At 37.3% G+C, this 13,333-nt stretch overlaps 1 protein-coding gene across 6 annotated transcripts in view; it reads right to left on the bottom strand.

Annotated features, from left to right (window-relative positions):
- WNK3 (WNK lysine deficient protein kinase 3) overlaps nucleotides 1-13,333 on the bottom strand; it is a 155,711-nt gene that overhangs the window by 78,213 nt on the left and 64,165 nt on the right. The gene's annotated exons all lie outside the window — the stretch shown is intronic.

The raw sequence follows: 13,333 nt of genomic DNA, 5'->3' as shown, positions 1-13,333 counted from the left end.
AAATCACTTTACTCAATGTTAAGTCTTTCTATATAACTATAGTAATCTAGATCTACATAATTAAGAGAGAAATAGAGACATAAACAAATTAAACAGAATAGAGAACCCTTGGTCTCACACAAGGGTACCTGGGTGGCTAAGCTGGTTAAGTGCTTGCCTTTGGCTCAGGTCATGATCCCAGGGTCCTAGGATCAAGCCCCATGTCAGGCTCCCTCCTCAGTGGGGTATCTGCTTCCCCTTCTCCCTTTGCCCCTCCCCCTGCTCCTTCTCTCTCTCCTCTCTCAAATAAATAAAATTAAAAAAAAATCCACACAAATATGCTCAACTAATTTTTGACAAAGGCATAAAAAGTGATTCAATGGAAAAAGGATAGCCTTTTCAACAAATGATACTAGAGCAACTGAACAGATACAGGTAGAAAAAAAAGAAAGAAAAAGAAAAACCCTGAATCTTAACCTCACACCTTATACAAAAATCAACAAAATAACATAGATCACCTAGATCACAAGTGAAAACCATAAATTAAAAAGCAAAAGAAAATCTGTAGGGTCTAAGGCTAGGCAAAGAGTTAGATTTCACATCAAAGACACAATCAATACCACAGAAATTGAAAAATGGGACCCCATCAAAATTTAAATTAATTTGTTCTCTTAATGTTTTTAAAAGATTTTATATATTTATTTATTTGTCAGAGAGAGAGAGCACAAGCAGGCAGAGGGGTGGGCAGAGGCACAGAGAGAAGCAGGCTCCCCGCTGAGCAAGGAGCCTCATGTGAGACTCGATCCCAGGACCCTAGGATCATGACCTGAGCCAAAGGCAGTAGCTTAACCGACTGAGTCACCCAGGCATCCATGTTCTCTTAATTTCTTGGAAAATGTTTATGCTTAGGGGCGCCTGGGTAGCTCAGTCATTACTTTGCCTTCAGCTTGGGTCATGATCCCAGGTCCTGGGATCCAGCCCCTGCATCCAGCTCTCTGCTCAGTGGGAATCCTGATTCTTCCTCTCATACTCCCTAACTTGTGTTCCCTCTCTCACTGTGTCTCTGTCAAATAATAAACAAAATCTTTAAAGAAGAAAAAAAGAAAAATGTTTATGTTTATATAAAGCAAAAATTATAAGACTGCACTGTTGGTTTATGATATATGTAGGTATAATATATATAATAATTACAACTTAAAGTCTAGAGGGAATAAATGGTTACATCGTTCTTATATTTTATATAATACAATATTAAATAAAATATTAAAGCCATGTAGAAACTGAAGAATTAAGAATTTAAAATAAAATCCCTTGAGCAACCACAAAAAAAAACCACTGAAAAGGGACATGAGAAACTTTTGGAGGTTTGGAAAATATTCAATATCTTGACTGTAGCATATATCTGTCAAGTCACTGAATTGTGGGCTATAAAAGAGATATGCAGTTTTTTGTTCATAAATTATACCTGAATAAAGTTGTTTAAAAATGGAAAGATCCATAACTAACATCATACTTAATGGTGAAAGATTCAAAGATTTCCCACTAAGATCAGGAACCATACAAAGATGTCCTCTTTCACTACTTCTGTTCAACAAAACACTGGAAGTTCCAGAAAGAGCAATTAGGAAGAAAAAGAAAAAGAGGGCATTCAAATTAGAGAGGAAAAATTTTGACTATTTCTATTCCTAGATGACATGATCTCATTTACAGAGAATCCTGAAGAATTCACATACAGAAAAACTATTAGAGTTAATAAACTTGTTTAGCAAAGTTAGAGTATAAGAGCAACACATGAAAATCAGTTATAGTTCTAGACATTAGGAATGAATAATCCAAAAAGGAAATTAAGAAAATTCCATTTATAACAACATAAAAAAGAATGTTTCAGGCAATGTAATACATGTATGCTGAAAACTACAAAATGTTGCTGGAAGAAATTATTTTTTTAATTTTAATTATTTAAATTCTTCCAATCTTTTTCTATAATTTTTAATTTTTTATTAACTATAATGTATTATTAGCCCCAGGGACACAGGTCTGTGAATTGCCAGGTTTACACACTTCACAGCACTCAACATAGCACATACCTTCCCCAATGTCCGTATGTTGCTGGAAGAAATTAAAGAACGCTTAATTTAATGAAAAGACACCCCATATTCATGGATTGGAAGACTTACTATTATTAAAAGGCAATAATACTAAAGGTAACATTCAGAGTTAACACAATTAAGCTCTATTAAGCAGATTCTAAAATCATATGCAGGGGATCCAGAAGAGCCAAAATAGTCCTGAAGAAAGAAAACAAAGTTGGAAGAATCATACTTTTATGGTCAACTGATTTTCAGTTGAAAAGAATAGTTTTCTTTCAGTTGAAAGAATAGTTTTTTCAACAAATGGTGCTAGGAAATTTGAATATCCACATAAAAATAATTGGACCAATACCTCAAACTAAATACAAAAAAAAAATAACTCAAAAATAGATCAAAGACCTAAATTTAAGAGCTAAAACTTAAAAACTTTTAGAAGATCAAATATAGAAGAAAGTCTACATGATCTTGGAGTAGGCAATAGTTTCTTAGATATAGCATCAAAAGCACAAAGCAACCAAAGGAAATGGGTAAACTGGACTTTATCAAATTAAAAGTTTTAAACTGCAAAGGACACGATCAAGAAAGTAAAAAGACAACACAGTGAATGGGAGAAAATACTGGCAAATGACAAAGCTGTTAAAGGTGCATCCAGAATATACATGAAAAATGCAATTCAACAATGAAAAGAAAAATACTTAATTAAAAAAAGAGCAAAGGACTTCAAATAGATACTTCTTTTTTTTTTTTTAAAGATTTTATTTATTTGACAGAGAAAGAGAAATCACAAGTAGGCAGAGAAGCAAGCAGAGAGAGAGAGGGGAGGAAGCAGGCTCTCTGCAGAGCAGAGAGCCCACGTGGGGCTCGATCCCAGGACCCTGGGATCATGACCTGAGCTGAAGGCAGAGGCTTTAATTCACTGAGCCACCCAGGCGCCCCCAAAGAGATACTTCTAAGAAGAAAAAGGAAGATACGCAAAGGGTCTACAAACAAAGGAAACGATTCTCAACACCATTAGCCTCTAGGGAAATGCAATGAAACCACAATGAAATACCACTTCACACCCATTAGGATGCTACAATCAAAAAGACAAGGAGTAAGTTTTGGTAAGGATGTGCAGAAATTGAAATCCTTATAACTTACTGGTAGGAATGTAAAACCATACAGCTGCTTTGGAAAACTTGGCAGTTTCTCAAAAAGTTAAACGTGGAGTTTCCATGTGGCCCAGGATCTCTGGTATCTAACTAGAGAAATGAACGTTCATACAATAACTTATATAAAAGTGTTCATAGCAGCACTATTCACTACAACAAAAAAGTGAAAACAACCCAAATGTTTATCAACTGATAAATGCATAAAAAAATATATCTATACAATGGAATATTATTTGGTTAGAATTTTGAATGAAGTACTGATGCATGCTACCCCATGGACAAACCCTGAAAACATTATCGTAAGTGAAAAAAGGCAAACACACAAGGACATACATTGTATGATTCTATTTATGTGAAATGACTAGAATAGCTAAGTAGCTAAGTGAATGGCAGGGGAAGGTGAGGTAGAGAATAAAGAATGACTACTAATAGGGAGTTTCCTTTTTAGGGTGGAATTAGTGGTGATGGTTGCACAATCTTATGAATATACTCAAAATCACTGAATTGTACACTTTAAAAGGATAAATTTTATGGTGTATGAATTATATCTGAATTTAAAAATGCCTGGATAAATAAAATTGATAGAAACTCTTAAAACACAGAAAGAATACTTAGCTAAAAAGACAACAGAAAAATTAAAACTGGATTCTAAAAAAAATTTTTTACCCAAAGAAGGCTGGCCATGAGGCATTAAAAAAAAAAAAAAAACAGAGGGGCAAAGCAAAAAAAAAGAATAAAATGGTATATGTAAATTTAATCATATCAGTCATATGTCATCATATCCCCGGGCACAGAAAAAACATTTGACAAAATTCAACATCCACTCCAGATAAAGTATTGTTAGTGAACTGTGAATAAAGGGAACTCCTTCATCTGCTAAAGGCCATCTAGAAAAACCTACAGCTAACAGCATACTTAATGGTGAAATATTGAGCACTTTCTCCCTTATAACAGGAACAAGGCAAAAATGTCTAGTATCTTCTTTGCTATTTAATATTGTACTAGAGGTCAAGGCCTGGAAATGCAAAGGACCTAGAATATCCAAAGAAATCTTGAAAAAGCAAAACAAAGAAGCAAGACTTGTACTACTTAACTTCAAGATACATTATAAATTCAATGGTAAAAGGAAATCTTTTCAACAAATGAAGCTTAAATAATGGATATTCATATGGGGGTAAAAAAAGAACTTTGACCTCCTACTTCACATAACTCATAAAATTAATTTAAGATAGACCATAGACCTGAACATAAAACCTAAAACCATAAAAGAGGGGAGTATTTTTTTAACTTCGTGTAAGCAAAGGTTTCTGAGGCCACAGGAACAATAACCACAACTGAAAATTTTGGTGGATCAGACTTCATCAAGATTAAAGACTTTGTTTCACCAAATGAAGTCATTACAAAAATAAATGGGCAATCCACAGATTGGAGGAAATATTCAACAAGTATTTGCTCAAGGACTAGTATTACACAGCATATATCATAACTCCTAACAAGTCAAAAATGAGAAGCAAACTGTAAGAGGCAAAACAAAATGGGCGAATGCCTTAAACAGACACTTCACAAAGAAAAATACACAAAGACCAATAAATACATGAAAAGGTGCTCAACAACACAGTCATCAGGGAAATGCATATTAAAACGACAAGAAACCACTACACACCCACCAGAATAGCTAAAATTAGTGTTGTTGAGGGTGTGGCACTCTCATATATTGCTGGTGTTAGGGTAAATGAGTGCAACCAATTTGGAAAACTGGCAATTTCTTAAAAAGTAAACAAATACCTATCCCAAGGCCAAACAATTCTACTCCTAGGTATTACCCAGGAGAAATAACAAAAAGACTTATACAAGAATATTCAGGGACGCCTGTGTGGCTCAGGTGGTTAAGCAGCTGCCTTCGGCTCGGGTCATGATCCCAGCGCCCTGGGATCGAGTCCCATATCGGGCTCCTTGCTCGGCAGGGAGCCTGCTTCTCCCTCTGCCTCTGCCTGCCTCTCTGTCTGCCTGTGCTCACTCGCTCTCTCCCCCTCTATCTCTGACAAATAAATAAATAAAATCTTTAAAAAAAAAAGAATATTCATAGCAGTTTCATTCCTAATAAACCAAAACTAGAAACCACTCAGGTATTCATGAAGAGTAAAATGGATAAACAAATTTGGAATATTCATACAATAGTGTTCTGCAGTAAAAAAAAAAAAATTACTGATACAACATGGATCAATCTCAAAAACATACTGAGTGAAAGAAGTCTTATACAAGAGTATACACTGTATGAATCCAATTATGTGAAGGTCTAGAACAGGATAAACTAATTAAGGTAAAAAAACTCAACAGTAGTTGACTCTGGTGGAATATGGGAGCTACTGACTGGGGAAGAGCACAGGGAACTTTCTGCAGTAATGGCAGTATTCCTTATTGAGTAGGTAAGCTACAGCCTGCAGACCAAAGCTGGTGCACCACCAGCTTTGTGAATAAAGTTGTACTGGAACACAGCCATGTCCATTTTTTTCCATAATGCCTATGGCCATTTTCATGTAATAGCAAAATTAAGTGGCTGCAACAGAAACCATATAGCCCCAAAGCCTAAAATAATTACTACCTAGACCTTCACAGAAAATGTTTGTCAACATCTGGTCTATATTTTGATACTGGTTTGCTTACAAGTGTAAGCAAACACTTACTGTCAATTCTCACTAACTATAATCTATGCATTTTACTGCATATAAATGTAAACAAAAAAAATACTGAGTTCTAGTCAATGATATGAATGCTGAAGTATTTATAAAATATACTGATGTCAACAACTTTAATTTTGAGATGCACCAGAAAAATGAGATGGATTGATAAATGAATAAAGGGATGATATGTGACTTAGCAAATACAGCAGGAGTTAATTACAGATTCTAGTTGGTAGGTATATGGGTGTTTATAATTTTTCAATTTTTCTGTATCTCTGACATTTTTCTTAATAAATTTTGGGGGAACATTTTTTAATTAGGTAAGGAAAGTATATAGCACATGACCACAGAAATGAATATTCCAACCCAAAATACTTTATGAAGAAATTTATTCTAAAGAAATAAATCCCAGAATAGCATGCCTTGTCTGAAAACACTTCAACTGCAAAGATCTTTATTAATCCTTGATCATCCCTGTTAGAAGTCAGCTTGCACACACTGGAATTCATTATAATTTACCCTTGATGAAAAGAGAATTTTACGGATGCCCGGGTGGCTCAGTGGGTTAAGCCGCTGCCTTCCGCTCGGGTCATGATCTCAAGGTCCTGGGACTGAGTCCCGCATAGGGCTCTCTGCTCAGCAGGGGGCCTGCTTCCCTTCCCCTCTCTCTGCCTGCCTCTCTGTCTACTTGTGATCTCTCTCTGTCAAATAAATAAATAAAATCTTTAAAAAAAAGAGAGAGAGAATTTTACAAAACATACAGTACTTGAGAAAATAGCTTTTGGAAGTAATATGCCACCACTAGAACTCTTACTGTACAGCATACCTTTTATCTAGGGACTCAAAACATTTTATTAGCCAAACTCAATCAATTCAGAGTCTTTAGAATTATCTACAGCAGAATAAAAGAGAGGGGAAGGGATGCCGGGGTGGCTCAGTGGGTTAATGCCTCTGCCTTCAACTCAGGTCATGATCCCAAGGTCCTGGGATCGAGTCCCGAGTCGGGCTCTCCACTCCGTGGGGAGCCTGCTTCCCTGCCTCTCTGCCTACTTGTGATCTGTTAAATAAATAAAATCGTTTTTTAAAAAAGAGGGGGGGGGACGCCTGGGTGGCTCAGTTGGTTAAGCAGCTGCCTTCGGCTCAGGTCATGATCCCAGCGTCCTGGGATCGAGTCCCACATCGGGCTCCTTGCTCCGCAGGGAGCCTGCTTCTCCCTCTGACTCTGCCTTCCACTGTGTCTGCCTGTGCTCGCTCTCGCTCGCTCTCTCTCTGACAAATAAATAAATCTTTAAAAAAAAAAAGAGGGGGGGGGGAATAAACTGGATTGTCAATTCCTTCCTGTAATTAATTCAATAAATCTGAGTTAACTAAATCTCAATGAAGTCATCATGCCCTTTTTCTCCAATTCTGGCAGGAAAGATGCTATCTTACACAGAGGCTGGATAGTGTAATGATTGAGGGCACAGCCTCTGCAGCCAGGTAGTCTGGGTTCAAATCCTGACCCTTCTGTAACCTGTCTGAACCTTAGTTTCCTTTCCCGTAAAAGAGGGGTAATGGTAGCTACAATTCATACAGTTAAGAGGATAGTACATATAAAACCATCAAGACAGTATTTGGCACCTAGGAATCACTTAATAGTGTTTGTTATTAGCACCTCATAAGGGCAAATGCTTTATTATTAATGTAGAATAAGACAATCACAGGTTCCTAACATTTTACAACCAACAGCTACACTGGCCTCCTTGCTGTTCTTCAAACATACCAGACACTCTCCTTCTTTGGGGCCTTTGTACTGGTTATTCCTTCTACCCAACATGTGCACTGTGGGCTGCTTCACCTTCTTCAAATATTTGCTTGAATGTCACCTTTTCAGTGAGGCCTACCCTGATTACCACCTTATTTAAAATCATAATCTACTTTTCTCCTTACCCTGTTCCATATTTCCCCCAACTTCCTGGGAACATACTATAAATTTACTTTCTTTTAAGGTTATTGACAGTCTCCCCCCATTAAGAAACAAAAGTCAATGACAGAAGGGACTTTTGTGTTTTATTCACTGATATATCCCAAGTAGGTGCTCAAATATTTTTTTGTTATCAAAGCCATCATCTGGCTTAACCCCTCCAACTTTACAGATGAGAAAACTCCAAAGAGATTTGAGTCAAGGCCACACACTGAATAAGGGGAAGACCCAGGAACAGGGACTATGAGTCCCTATCCGATGTCATTTCTACCTAGTTCATGTCCTTGACCCTTGAACGTTACAGAAAAATCACAATTGTCTATATTTTTCCCTCAGGAGGGTTTACCTTCAGAATTTCTTGGGTTTGCAAATGCTGTTGTGTCTGTGACACAGAAATGCTCTGAAAGACAGTGGAAGCCTGTACCAGAATATTACATACTAACAGATTAACAGAAGATGACGGCTAATTTGAAAGAGTTATTCCAAAGCTTTGACAGAGGGTCTGCTGTTGTCATTGTTTCTGCTGACCCCAAAACAAGAGTTGAGTCAGAAGATGGCTGCCACTGTGGTTGGACAGACTGCTGCTGAATGCACATTGGCTGGTCCTGACCCAGGGTTTTCTTCAGGGGAAAAGTCTGACTGCTATCTAATGTTTGAAGCACTTGAGGCTGCTCTAAAGGCTGTATTACATATTGTTGTCCCATTGTCACTGGTTACAATGGTTCTTACAAAGGAGGTATAATCGTACCATGTTTATAATGGCCTTTGACATACCTGGTGCCTGGTAACGGCTGCTGGAAAGCAGCATGGTGGCTACCCAAAGACTGCTATTAATTTAGGGGACCTTCCTAAATAGACAACTGATGGCTTTTCTGTACTCGTCTGTAACATGAATGAGTCATCTGCTGATGCTAAATGAAATCTGAATGAGAAACCTGGCCTGGTGTTAGATGTGATTGCCAAAACTGTGTAGAAAAATGTGGGGGCTGGATCTGGGTCTGTGAGGAAGCCTACTGAATGAAGGACATCTGTGCAGGGTGCTGAAGCTGTCCTTCTGTGCCCTCTGAGATGTAATGCTAATTGACTGGCCTTCTAGTTGCTGGTGTCTAAAATGGACATCTGCTTGTGATGGAGCTTCTGAGTGCTGGACATTAAACAAAGGCTCCATAGAATGTGTCTGTATATCTAAGAGTGATGTTATAAATGGCTTTTGCTCCAACTTTGAAGAATTACTACCTTAGGGTTGTGTTAAATAGGTTTGTTGGTCAGAAGTCTGTGCTACATAAGGGAGTACTAAGTGTAACTTCTGATCTGCAGAATTTCTAATACATATGTTCTTGCTATCAGGAAGGTTTACTGCATATACTTACTGGGTTATGAAGGTTACCTGTTGAGTTGTCTGGATGGTGTAAACAGTTTGTGCTGAATAATGGGCATGTTCAATAGGCAGTACCTGGTAAGCAAACTGTTCTATAAATTACAGAGTAAGTTCCTTGGATCTTATATGCTGTCTGGTCTAGAAAAGGTAATGAAACCTGAGTTTGTACTGAAAAGCAGGCTGCCCTTGGCCTGGGGCCAAATAAGAGGTCTGTACCCACAGGTGGGACTGGATAAGAAGTCAGCATAGAATGGGTTGACTATGATCCTGGTGGTTACACACTATAAGATGATACTCTGGGGCTGGCAGTGAATAAACAGGCTGTGCTAGAGTCTGGATTGGGTAGGTTAGTTGTGATAGGTAAGAAGCTTGTTCCTGGTGACAATGGCAGCTGCCCAGGAGCCTTCAGTGAGAAGGATGGCAGTTCTGCAGGTAGTCCTGGATAAGCGTGTTGAACAGAATAAGATGGCTATTCCAGAGACTGAATCACACTTTCAATGCCATCCTTCAGCTGCTGCTCACTTGCATGAGCTTCAGACACTCGCAGAATATAATCCTGGTGAAAAATTTTTTGTAGTGATGCCATAATCTCAGGTTGTAACATTAATGGCTGCTGCTGCATAGAGGCTTGGAAACAAGGTTTCTTCAAATGCACAGTCTGGCTTTGTGGTGCTAAAGAACCTAGAGCCACAGATTCCTGATGTATTACTGGATATGGGTAGGGTACTGAATGTATCTTTTGTGAAGGCTGATTGGCCCCAGAATGGCCCCTCAGTGGAATCAGAAGGGACCTGAGCTGTACCAGCAACACTCTGTGCACTACTCATATACTGGGCAGAATGACTGTCTGACAAAGCTTGAAGACAATTAACCAGTAAGAAACTAAAAGTCTGATTAGCATCTGGTGATTTGGTTAATGCCTGCTTTCCATTTCTAGGCCCAGGCTCAAGTTGAAGACCAACAGTTACATGCTTGGAGGTCATTTGTGAAATAGGCAATGTCTGAGGAGAAACTGCAGAAAGACTGGTTGTGGAACTCTAACTGACAAGTGTAAAGTCATAGATTAGGCTGAAGTTTGGTCATTTGCTCCAAAGGTCAGTTGAAGTTGGCTCTGGTGCAAGGAAAATTCAAATTACAAATGCATATACCATGCCCATTTTAGTGGGCCTGTCCCAGACAGAATGACAGATAAAATAATGCTATGTTCTAAAAATTTCAGCAAGTTATCAAAAAGGTGCTGGGTATATAGTTTTAATACTACAGAAATCCTTGATACCATGAGTAAATGCTAGTTGAATACATTAAGGGATTGAGATCAATCCCAGTAATACACTGCTCATGGCTTCTCATTTACTGCACTTGCCACATAACTCATTCAAACCCTGGCAGAGATTCAGAGTAACTGAATCTAACATTATCACACACCAGACACTCGAAGTTCCAAGAAAAAGCTCAAGAGGATTTCAGTATCATACCTAAAATGAACACAGAAGTTCTCTAAAGAGGAGAGCAGAGTTGGCTGAATAAATAGAGGTTGGCTGCAATAATTCCAAGAACTTGAACTACCACATTCATAAAAAGACACCAATGGTCAAAGTGCTTTCTTATATGGCTTCTATATGTGGTGAAAAAGTCTAAAAAATAGCATGTATGTGATATACAGATGTTTATATAAACAAAATTACATATTTTGTATACATAGGGAAAAAAAGACAAACCTAGAGGCTCTACCCACAAATGTAAACAAAAGTTGTCTCTAAGCTGGAGAAATAACAGGTGATTTTCACGGTCTATTTTATAACTTCATAGGCTTTATTTTTAGATAGGTAAATAACAGAGTAATTTTTTAAAAATAATGATTATTTATTCAATAAGCATTAAAACATTACTAGAACTTATCATATGTCAGTTTTTGGACTGATAATATGACTGACATTAATACAAACTAAATCATAGGCCCCCACATACGGTTAACACTCAGAATAATTTTTAAAACTTTAAAAAGATTGGAAACACATTTTAAAATATACATATCTGCATACTTATATGGTTGAACCTAAGTTAAATTAAGCATCCATTCAATACACTTTCTATTAAAATCTTACACAAATAAAACCACAAGAGCTCAATTATGAATATGTACCATGTTACCTACAGACAAAAGCCAAATATCAGGCTACTGTCAACTCCATCAGGTTAAATTACCCCAGAAGATTTTAAATGTATCTGACATTTGTCAAGTTACATGTACGCTTCCCCCTGTAAGACTGTGAACTCCTTGAAGGTAAGAACCATATTTTATTTTATCTTATATCCACAGAAATGGCAATCATTAAAAATTGTTGATTAGCTGTCCCTTACTATATACCAATCTCTTAAAAAGAAACAGACGTGCCAGCTGCTAACTGAATCATATACAGAGAATGTTCAGACCATCTCATTCCCAAAGAAATAAGGCACTTGCAGGGGAGGGTGAGGCTGAGAAAAGAAAATGCAGTGATGGCAAAGAAAAGCTGAACCATGCGTCCAGACCTTATAACCTTGGGAACCACAATATAGTCTTAATATATGAACGTTCATAACTGTTTACTCCTTGTCAGAAATGAATAATGCTGACTTTGAGAGTCAAAAAGACAGAAACATTTATTTCTCTTATAGAAATAAACATGAATCAAAAAAAGCCAAGATCCAATAAAGAGTCAGTATCCAAAATATATAATTTATATAATCTAACACCAAAACTTACAAACAATCTTACTAAAAAAATGCACAGAAGACATGAACAGATATTTCTGCAAAGAAGACATACAGATGGCCAACAGACACATGAAAAGATGCTCAACATCACTGATCCTCAGGAAATACAAATCAAAACTACAATGAGATATCACGTAACACCTGTCAGAATGGCTAAAACCAAAATCACAAGAAACAAGTATTGGTGAGGACATGGAGAAAAATGAACCCTCTTGGGAATCCACTGGTGGGGATGCCAACTGGTGCAGCCACTTGCATTACTGGGTACTTCCCCCAAAGAATACAAAAACACTAATTCAAAAAAATATATGCACCCTGATGTATATAGCAACACTAATTACAACAGCCAAATTATAGAAGTAACCAAAGTGTCCACTGATAGATGAATGGATAAAATGTGGTGTGTGTGAGTGTGTGTGTGTATATACATATATATATATATAGTGTGTGTGTGCACATATATAATGGAATATTATTCAGCCATAAAAAAGAATGAAATCTTGCCATTTGCAACAACATGGAGGGATCTAGGGCATATAACACTAAGTAAAATAAGTCAGTCAGAGAAAGACATATACCATATGATTTCACTCAGATGTGGAATTTGAGAAACAAAACAAAGAAAAAAAGAGACAAGACAAAAAAAAAAAAACTCTAAACTATAGAGAACAAACTAATGGTTACCAGAAGCAGGGTGGGGGGGTAGGTGAAATAGTTGATTGGGATTAAGAGTACACTTAACATGATGAGCACTGAATAACGCATAGAATTGTTGAATCACTACACTTTCACGATACCTGAAACCACTACAACACTGTATGTTAACTAAACTGGAATTTAAATTTCTCAAAAAGCCAAGAAATTTTTTAAAAAGCCAAAATGTTTTTAGTAATTTTTTATTATGTTCAGTTAGCCACTGCATAGTACATCATTAGTTTTTGATCTAGTGTTCAATGATTCATTTGTTGCTTATAACACCCAGCGCTTATCACAACATGTGCCCTCCTCGATACCCATTACCCAGCTACCCCCTCCCCTGATCCCCCTCCTCTCCAGCAACCCTGTTTGTTTCCCAGAGTCCATAGTCTGTCATGGTTTGTCTCCCTCTTTGATTTCTCCCCCTTCAGTTTTCCCTCCCTTTCCCTATGGTCCTCCATGCTATTTCCTATGTTCCACATATAAGTGAAACCAAATGATAATTCTCTTTTTCTGCTTGATTTACTCTACTTAGCATAAGTTGGGTATTCACCCTTTCTGATGGCTGAGTAATATTCCATTGTATATATGGACTACATCTTCTTTATTCATTCATCTGTTGAAGGGGACCTTGACTC

The sequence above is a fragment of the Mustela putorius genome, unplaced genomic scaffold (assembly GCF_011764305.1).
Source record: "Mustela putorius furo isolate JIRA1106 unplaced genomic scaffold, ASM1176430v1.1 tig00004068_pilon_pilon_pilon, whole genome shotgun sequence".
Classification (NCBI taxonomy): domain Eukaryota; kingdom Metazoa; phylum Chordata; class Mammalia; order Carnivora; family Mustelidae; genus Mustela; species Mustela putorius.
This window is presented reverse-complemented; position numbering and strand designations above follow the sequence as displayed.